Source organism: Meles meles, chromosome 10, assembly GCF_922984935.1.
Source record: "Meles meles chromosome 10, mMelMel3.1 paternal haplotype, whole genome shotgun sequence".
Taxonomy (NCBI): Eukaryota; Metazoa; Chordata; class Mammalia; order Carnivora; family Mustelidae; genus Meles; species Meles meles.
In genome coordinates, this window is record NC_060075.1 from 102,662,244 (window position 1) to 102,671,438 (window position 9,195).

The following is a 9,195-nucleotide window of genomic DNA, read 5'->3' on the forward strand; positions in this document are numbered from 1 at the left end:
TATCGTTTAGTATTTCTATTGCCAACTAGACTCAGAAACCACCAACCTCTAGGCTGGCGGTACATCTGGGAAACTGCTTTGGCAAGATACCTCTATCTTAAGTCACAAGAAACCAATGTAAAGCTAAATGGAGTAAGTTCTCAGTCCTGTAATGCCAGTCAGATTAGATTCGGTACATCAGATCAGTGACATAACTGAGGAATGATTTCCTTTCTGTCTTTCTGTTCTGCCTTCTAAATTAACAGTTATATTTCAAGATTGCTTTACGTGGCTATAAATGAATGCCAACAATTCCTGGGATCCTATGTTCAACACCTGCACAAAAACCCCTAGCTCGACTCCAAACGAAAGGCATATGTCAACCCTGAAACATTCAGGATGTCCAGACTACATGCTGATGGTCTTAAATGTGGGTTGGACACTTATCCCTACACCAGTGACTGTGATGTGAGGATGGAAAGAGGAGGCTAGGGAAGGGGTCAATCCATCAAAATCACATTGCACTCCTCAAAGGTTATTAAAGGTTGTTGGGATGAAATTACACTGTCCACCATATCTGGGTTACCACCAAGACTTCTGTGTTCTAATGTCTACTAAAGTCCTACTGTGTTTCTGGATACTTAGTCTAGAATTACATACTTACCATGGAACAGATTATTTATAGTAGATCCTCTCTCATGTTTGCATACCCCAATGCCACTTTTCTGCTTCTAGTCCTTCATCTTGTCTGTTGAGGATACGACCATGCTAGGAAGGTGGCATTCTGAGTTCATAACACCAAAATAGAAGTTAAATTTTCACATGGCCCACACCTAGTTAGTGAAAAAGAGCTAGTTAGTATAGGAATGTATTCAGATCTGCTAAATGCAGAGAGGCAGCTATAACCACATTGTGAATCTTTAATCCTTTCACTCGGGCGCAGCTACTAACACACTTTTGCAAATATGACTTGGCTGTGAGTCATTTAGCTCTATTTCCTATGCTCTTTGGAACCAAACTGGGTTCAAGGGAACTTCTACAGCCAGGTATTGGGCCTCACTCTCTTATTACAAATAAGCAATTTAGATGCTACCTCTCTACCTTTCCTACTCTCTACCTCTACCTTTCCAAGAAGCATTCTTTACTGGCTGCCACAATGTTTTCTCCTGATTGCTTTTACAGAACTTCCTCTTCAATCTCCACTGCTTTTAGCAGTTTTGCACACTTGGTTTGCAATTTAAATGTTTTCTAGTTTCAACAGTAATTGTATTTTATTTCATATTAGCTTTAGGTGAAAAGGAACAGCTGTATGTCTTTACCATTATACCAGAATTTTCTCGTTTTTTTAAAACAGGGGTATTTGATGCACATAAATCAACAAAACTCTTTTCAATTATTCTCGAAACTGTCTCCTCACATTATACTACTCCTGTGTTACCAGTCTTCAAGCATGCATCTTTTGCTATTCAATTATTTTGCTGATTTTTTATTAGCAATTGCATATATATTTTGAAAGATTGATTATTATTTCTTGTAACAGCCTGTTCTTGTTTTATAGATGTGATAACTTCTTCATTTCTTTTTTGCTTTGCCTCTCTAGATATAAATTCTTGATTTTAATTTATTCTTCTGTTTCTTCCTTTAGCACATTGCATGTGTTTAATCTTTTTTCTAGTTTTCATACTACTTGCTTTCATCAAAGTGATTCTTTGATCTCTATCAATACCTACAAATGATAAATATTAATGGCTCTAGAGTGTGTCCCACTGCTTACACAAAGTTTTTGCCAGTGATGCTTACACTATTTGGAGCCCTGTGTGAATTTCAGACAGTCTTACAGATGATCTTTTCAGCTGGTCTCTCCCCAGCCTTGGAAGTGGTTTCTTCACACATTGATCAGTATTTGCTAAATAATGCCCAAAAATGACCCTCCACAGATCTCCAGAGAACCTTCCATGCAGCTCTCTTCTCTTTAGTCCTTTGTCTCATGAACTCCAGCCAACTGGGTCTTCTTAGACTCCTAATCCCATGTTCTGTGGTAAGGAAATGTTTCAGAGACCTCCAGTCTTCCCATTCAAAGAGACCTGAGATGGAAGAAAAGTTGAATATATGTTTTATTCGGTCTGGGTATACCTCCTTTTAGTCAAGTTATTTGATTTAAGTTTAAGAAATGTGAAGATATGAAAAATATATGTTATTTTTATCATTAGATGCTATATAAAAAGTGGAAATTTCCTTTATTATTAACAATTTATATCTCTAAACTGATAAAGAGTCTATATACTTGACATCTTTCTCATTTGAGAGGAACTCATGAATTGTATCAACTATACATTAGATCACTTTGATCATGAAAACTGATTTGTCAATTTGTTTCTTTACAATGTTTGCCTTATAATATGGATCAAATGTACTGTATCTTCAAATACTTGCATTTGGAAATAAAATTGTAATTGCTTAACTTAAAATTCAGGTTTAATAAACTGTTAATTGTTACTATATGGTTAATGGTTACCAAACTATATTAACTTTATTTTTAAAATAACTTAATTTTTTAATTTCATTATATGATCAGCCACAACATCCAAATATGGCTTATGGAATTATAAAAAACATCCAAGACTGAAGAGTTGATGTGTATGTTGTTCAATTCAGTCAAAGAGAGTCTATTTTCCTTGTGGCTCACCACAGAGCAAAGTCCTGAATTATAACATCTGGCAAATATGCACTTACACCCACAGTGTATATCACCTATACTCCTGTCACAAGAAAAAGAAAAATGGACATACAAACAATCAAATTTATGTTTATACTTATGTTTATTTCAAAAATTTTTAAGAGGCTTAAATCAAACCTTTGCTTGTAAATTTCTAATGTAACACTCAGTTTTCACATATTTTAATTTTTTTAAATTGTGGTGTAAATGATACCAGTTTAACCTCATTAATGTGCAATATTTTATATTAATATTTGGCCCAGAAATAGAGAAGGATAAAAATAAGATGTAGAGGTCCATCTCCAGTCTGTAAGAAAATAGAATTTCATTCCATCTTATCCATGAAGTGTTTCCTTAAGATTATCCATATGTCTCTGCTTAGACATAGCACAAAACCTCCTGCTATAGCAAGGTAACGATGTGTTCAACAGAAACTAAAACATTTAAATCTTTGGAAATAAATATTTCTAAATATTACTGAGTTCACATTTTGTTATTTCATAAGTATTTGTGATTATGTGGGCTTTCATCACTGGTGGTCTTTTCGGCACCCAAGCCAGATTTCTTCAGTATTAATACCTTACTGAAGTCTTTCACCTTACTCTTTTCTACCATTTTACCTTCTTTTCACTCCCCTAGATTATATATGGGTATTTAAATATACCACCTCCTTAAACTTGGAAATTCTTTTTAAATCTACCTACTATACTTTATTCATCCTTATTAATGACCATGAAACCAAGGGAAGAATCCTACCTAGAGAGTGAAATGAAATTAATAAGAACATCAGTAAAGTAGAAAAAAGAGTAATGGTCCTTTGAGAAGACATTCAGCAGGTAAAATAAAAACCAAAACTGCATGATATATACAAATAATTATCTTTGCCAGTAAATTTCAAAATGCTTATCTCAGAAATTTACTGTAGGTATTTCCAGTTGTTAACTTTGTCTCTAATGCCTTAGTTTAAGAACACATTTAAGTATTGTGGTAGAACTATCTGAGCTTATGTTGATGGATCCTACTGAGTCTTATAAGGCACAATACAAAATCGGCATGCTGACAGAGATAGTTACAAAATTGGATTCCTGCCCAGGAAATTATTACCTTTAGACCAACTGTGGTTGTGATAGAGGAAAAAACCACAACCCCTGAGAAATAACCAATATCAGAAGCTTTGAAGTTAAATTGGTCTGGAAGCTGAGGCCATCCTTCATGAGCGATCTTTTACCTACACCCCTGAGAGATTGATTGTCTACAGGAAAACAAAGATTATTCTGGAGATATGGCATTATAATTTTAACATCTTAATTTTTCTCTATAATAGAATCTCTGTAATATTACTTGTTACCTATTTAGTATTAGTTATTTTAGGAACTTAAAATATATATATATCAGATGGGGTTCTTTGTGTTCATTAAAGAGAACATTTAAGAATACTTGAAATTTATTTTCAATGCTTGGCAAAATGTAACTTGGCAGTACAGACAAGCTAAAGTAATAGATTGTGGTATAGATATAATATACTATTAGATGTACAATAATGACTCATGGGAACACATAGGAGGAGCTCAGAAATAGTCTGTTTCCCCAGAGATGGCTATTATGGTGAAATCAAAAGATAACTGAGTCTTGAAAGGTGCATAGAAGTACTCCGGGGGAAACAATGAAAAATCAATATGGTGGATAGAGATCATGTGGAAATTTCTCCTCTCCACAGTGCTTACACACCAGTTGCATTGATATTTAGTATAAACTGCAATAATTTATATACACACAGTAATACAAATATGTGAATATTAAAGAAATGAAGCAAATTTTCAGTTGTTGGATAAAAACTAAAATATATCAAAAATCAAGAGTGGAAAAAAGTAGGAATTGAAGCCAAACTCTCAGAGGTATATGAAAAACAGAAAAAGCTCAGTGGTTGGAATTTTCACAACCACATGGGGGAATTAGTCATTCAAACTGAATAAACTGTGCAGGTTAAGGAGATGGAACTCTAGTTTTTTGTTTTGTTTTAAACAAAATTAGGACATTTGAGGAGACAACATTGAAAATAAAACCAGGATTTTTTTATTTTTAATTGAGGGAAGACATATATTCTAAGGTAGAATAAAGCATTCTATATCCTGAAAAAGGTAAATACAATCAAATTCATATCTGGACTCATCTAGTGACAATGAACAATAGCAAGCAAAATGAAATTTATTAAAAATCCTGAAGGGGTAATATAGGTCACTTAAATAGGAACAAACTTCACAATGAAGACATCACACAAGGGGAGGGGGAGAGGGACAGAGGGAGAGGGAGAGAGGATCTCAAACAGACTGCCTGCTGAGCACTGAGCCTGACTCCCAGCTCCATCTCAGGACCACCCCCTCCTGCCCACCCACCCCCTGCTGAGACCGGGAACTGAGCCAAAATCAAGAGTTAGATGCTTGACTGACTGAGCCACACTGTATTCACATCAGTATATACAAATGTTGGAAGTTTCTGGAATAACATTTTTCAAATAATAGGGTCAAGTAACAGTCCAGAAATCTACACTCAATAAAATAAGTATTGAAGGATGAAAATATTAAGGTAGTCTTAGGCTTCATTGACATCTACATTTACCACTGGATTTTTTAAAAGATCTTTTTTGGGTAAATGCCTTTTCAGGTATCTGGTCCATTTATTTTAATTGGGTTGTTTGTCTTTTCATTGCTGTGTTGTAAACATTGCTGTGTTATTTACAGATTCTGAATACAAGTCTTTTATCTCATGTATATGACTAGCAAATATTCCCCCCCTTTCCAGGGGTTGACGTACACAAAATTGTTAATTTTGGTGAAGTTCAGTTTCTCCATATTTTGTTTTGTCACTTATAATTTTGGTATCATATCTAAGACAAAATTGCCTAATCCAAGTCTAAAAGATTTACTCCTGTATTTTCTTCTAAAGATTTTATTTTAGTCCTTACATTTAAGTCAATGATCCATTTTGAGTTCATTTTTGTGTGTCTTTTCACGTAGGGATCCATCTTCATTCTTTCTCATACATATACAGTTGTCCCAACACCGGCTTTGGAAAAGATCTTCCCCATTTTTTTTTCCTAGAAACTCTTCAAAAATTAATTGATTATAAATGTAGGAGTTTGCTTTTGAAATCTCAATTTTATTTTATTGATTTATATGTCTATCCTTATACTAGTATCATACTGTTTTAATTATCTGGCTTCAGTGTAAATTTTTAAATCATAAGTATTAATGACTCAACTTTGTTCTTCTTTTTCAACTTTGTTGTTACTACTCTTGACCTCTTGCAACTCCATATGAACTTTAGGATCAGCGTATCATGTTCTGCAAAAGTGACAATTGGATTTTGATAGGAGTATACTGAATCTGTAGATCAGTTTGGGAAGTATCGCCATCCTTAACAGTTTGAAGATTTTTGATCAATAAATATGGGTATCTTTCCCTTTATTCAGATTTACTTTAATTTCTTTCAACAATGTCTTGCAGTTTTCAATTCATAACACTAAGATTTATTCCTAAATATTTTTATCCTTTTGGACACTATTGTAAATGAAATGACTTAATTTTATTTTTGAATTGTTTATTGCTAAAACATAGAAATACAACTGTTTTTTTGTATGTCAATAATGTATTTTGCAACCTTGATGAATGTATGAATTCTAATAATGTTAGTGTTATCTTTAAGATATATAAATATCAGCTCATCTGCAAATAGAGATAGTTTTACTTCCTTTCCAATTTTAATGTCTTTTATTTCTTTTTGCATAATTGCCCTGGCTAATATCTTTGGTATAATGTTGAATATAAATAGGAAGATCAGACATTCTTGTCTTTGATCCTAAATTTAGGGGACAAGCATTCAGTATTTCACCATTATGCATGACATTAGCTGTGTGGTTTTTATAGATATACATTATCAGGTTTAGGAAGTTCCTCTCGTTTCCTAGTTTGTAGAATGTTCTATCATGAAGGGTCTTGGGAGTTCTCAAATGTTTTTTCTACACTAAGAGGATCAAGATTTTTTTCCTCTTAATTCCATTAATATGGTCTATTACATTGATTGACTTTGCTCTGTTGAAATAATTTTTCATTCCTTGTATAAATCTCACCTGGATCATGATTTAAAATCATTTTTTACGTAGTCCTGGATTCAATTTGCTATTATTTGGGGAGTGGGGGAGTTTGTGTAGATATTCACAGGAGTTATTGGTAGATAGTTTTCTTTTCCTCTATGGTCTTTTCTGGGCTCTTCTATGAGAACAATATTGCCTTATAGGAAGAGTTGAGGAGTGTTCTTTCTTATTCTATCTTTGGGACAATTTCATAAAGGATTAGTAATACTTTTCCTTTAAACATTTAGTAGAACTAATCAATGAAGCCATCTGGACATGGTAATTACTTTTGACATTTTAAAAAATTAATAACTAATTAAATCTCTATAGTTTTCAGTCTAGTCAGATTTTTCTATTCCTTTTTGACTCAGTTATGGTTGTTTATGTATTCTTGGCAATTGGTCTATTTTATCTGGGTCATATGATTTATTGAAATGCAATTATTCATAGTATTCTATTTCATTGTTTTTATTTTCCTGTAAGGTGTGTAATAATGTTCTACATTTCATTCCTGATTTTAATGATTTCAGTCTTCTGACTTTTTTCTTGGTCCAGTCTAAGTAAAGTTTTGCCAGATTTGTTGGTCTTTTCAAGAACCAACTTTTGGTTTATTGATATAGTACATTTTCCAATTATTTTATTTTATTTTATTTCTGTTCTAATCTTTATTGCTACATTCCTTCTGCTTGCTTTATTTTTTCCTAGTTCCTTTCCTTTAGTTTTTAAAAGCAGAATGTTGGGTTATTGATTTCTAGAGTTTTTAAAATATAGGTCTGCTACACATTTCTCTCTTCACACTGCACTAGCTACAACACATAAATTTTGGTATATCTTGTTTTCATTTCCAATTATCTCAAAATATTTTTCTAACTCCTTATGCAACTTATTCTTTGACCCATTAGTTATTTAGGGCTGTATTTTTACATTTCCATGTATCTTTAAATTTCTCATTTTTCAAATGTTTTTAGTTCCTACTTTTATTTGATCATGGTAAGATACTCTATATGATTTTAATCATTTTAAATTTATTGAGACTTGTTTTGTGGCCTAACATATAATCTATACTTGGTAATGTTCTACATAAGATTGAAAAAAAATGTATAGTCTGTTATTTTGGGGTGGAGTGTTCTACAGATATTTGTTAGGACTAAATGATTTATATGGTTGTTCAGATCTTCCTTGTTGATTGATGTCTGTTTTAACCATTATTGAAAGTAGAAAATTTAATTCTCTACTATTATTGTTAAATTGTTTCTTTTCCCTGTCATTTCTATCAGTTTTCATTCTGTATACTTTGGGTCTTGATTGTTAGATACATATATATTTATAATTATTATATCTTTCTTATGGATTGACTTTTTTTAAAAGATTTTATTTATTTACTTGACAGAGATCACAAGTAAGCAGAGAGGCAGGTGGGGGGCAGTGCGGAAGCAGGCTTCCAGCTGAGCAGAGAGCCCGATGCAGAGCTCAATCCCAGGACTGTGGGACCATGACCTGAGCCTAAAGCAGAGGCTTTAACCCACTGAGCCACCCAGGGCCCCCATAGATTGATATATATATATTTTTTTGACAGACAGAGATCACAAGTAGGCAGAGAGAGGAGTAAGAAGGCTTCTGGCTGAGCAGAAAGCCCTATGCAGGGCTCAATCCCAGGGTGCTGGGATCATGACCTGCGCCGAAAGCAGAGGCTTTAGCCCACTGAGTCACCTAAGCACCCCATGGATTGACATTTTTATCATCATAATATATCCTTTTATCCTAGCAACAGTTTTTTTAAAGTCTATTTTCTCTTCTTAATATAACTATTCCAGCTCTCTTTTGTTTTGTTTGCATTGTATATCTTTTCTATTCTCTTACTTTTAACCGATTTGTGTCTTTGAACATAAAATGTGTAATCTTGCAGGCAACATATAATTGACTCATGTTTATTTTTTAATCTATCTGCCTTTTGATTGGAAGGATTCATTGATTTATATTTAATGTAATTACTGATAAGGTAGTATTCATGTCTGCCACTGTTATTTACTTTGTATATATCTTATTGGGTTTTGTTGTTGTTGTTGTTCTTTATTTCTCCATTACTATTTTTAATTGTGTTAAATACTTTCTAGTGTACCATTTTAATCTCTTTGCCATTTGTTTACAATGTAAGTTTTAGTTTTATCTTAGTGGTTGACCTTGAGGTTACAGTAAACATCTTAATTTAAATTTACATAGTTTAGATTAATACAAATTTTATTTCATTATTAAATAATCTGTTCCTATGTAGCCCCATCCCCTCTTTTTCCCCTTGTGCTGTTATTGTTATAAAAATTACATATTTATACATAATAAATCCATCAACATAGTTTTATATTTATTGTTTTAT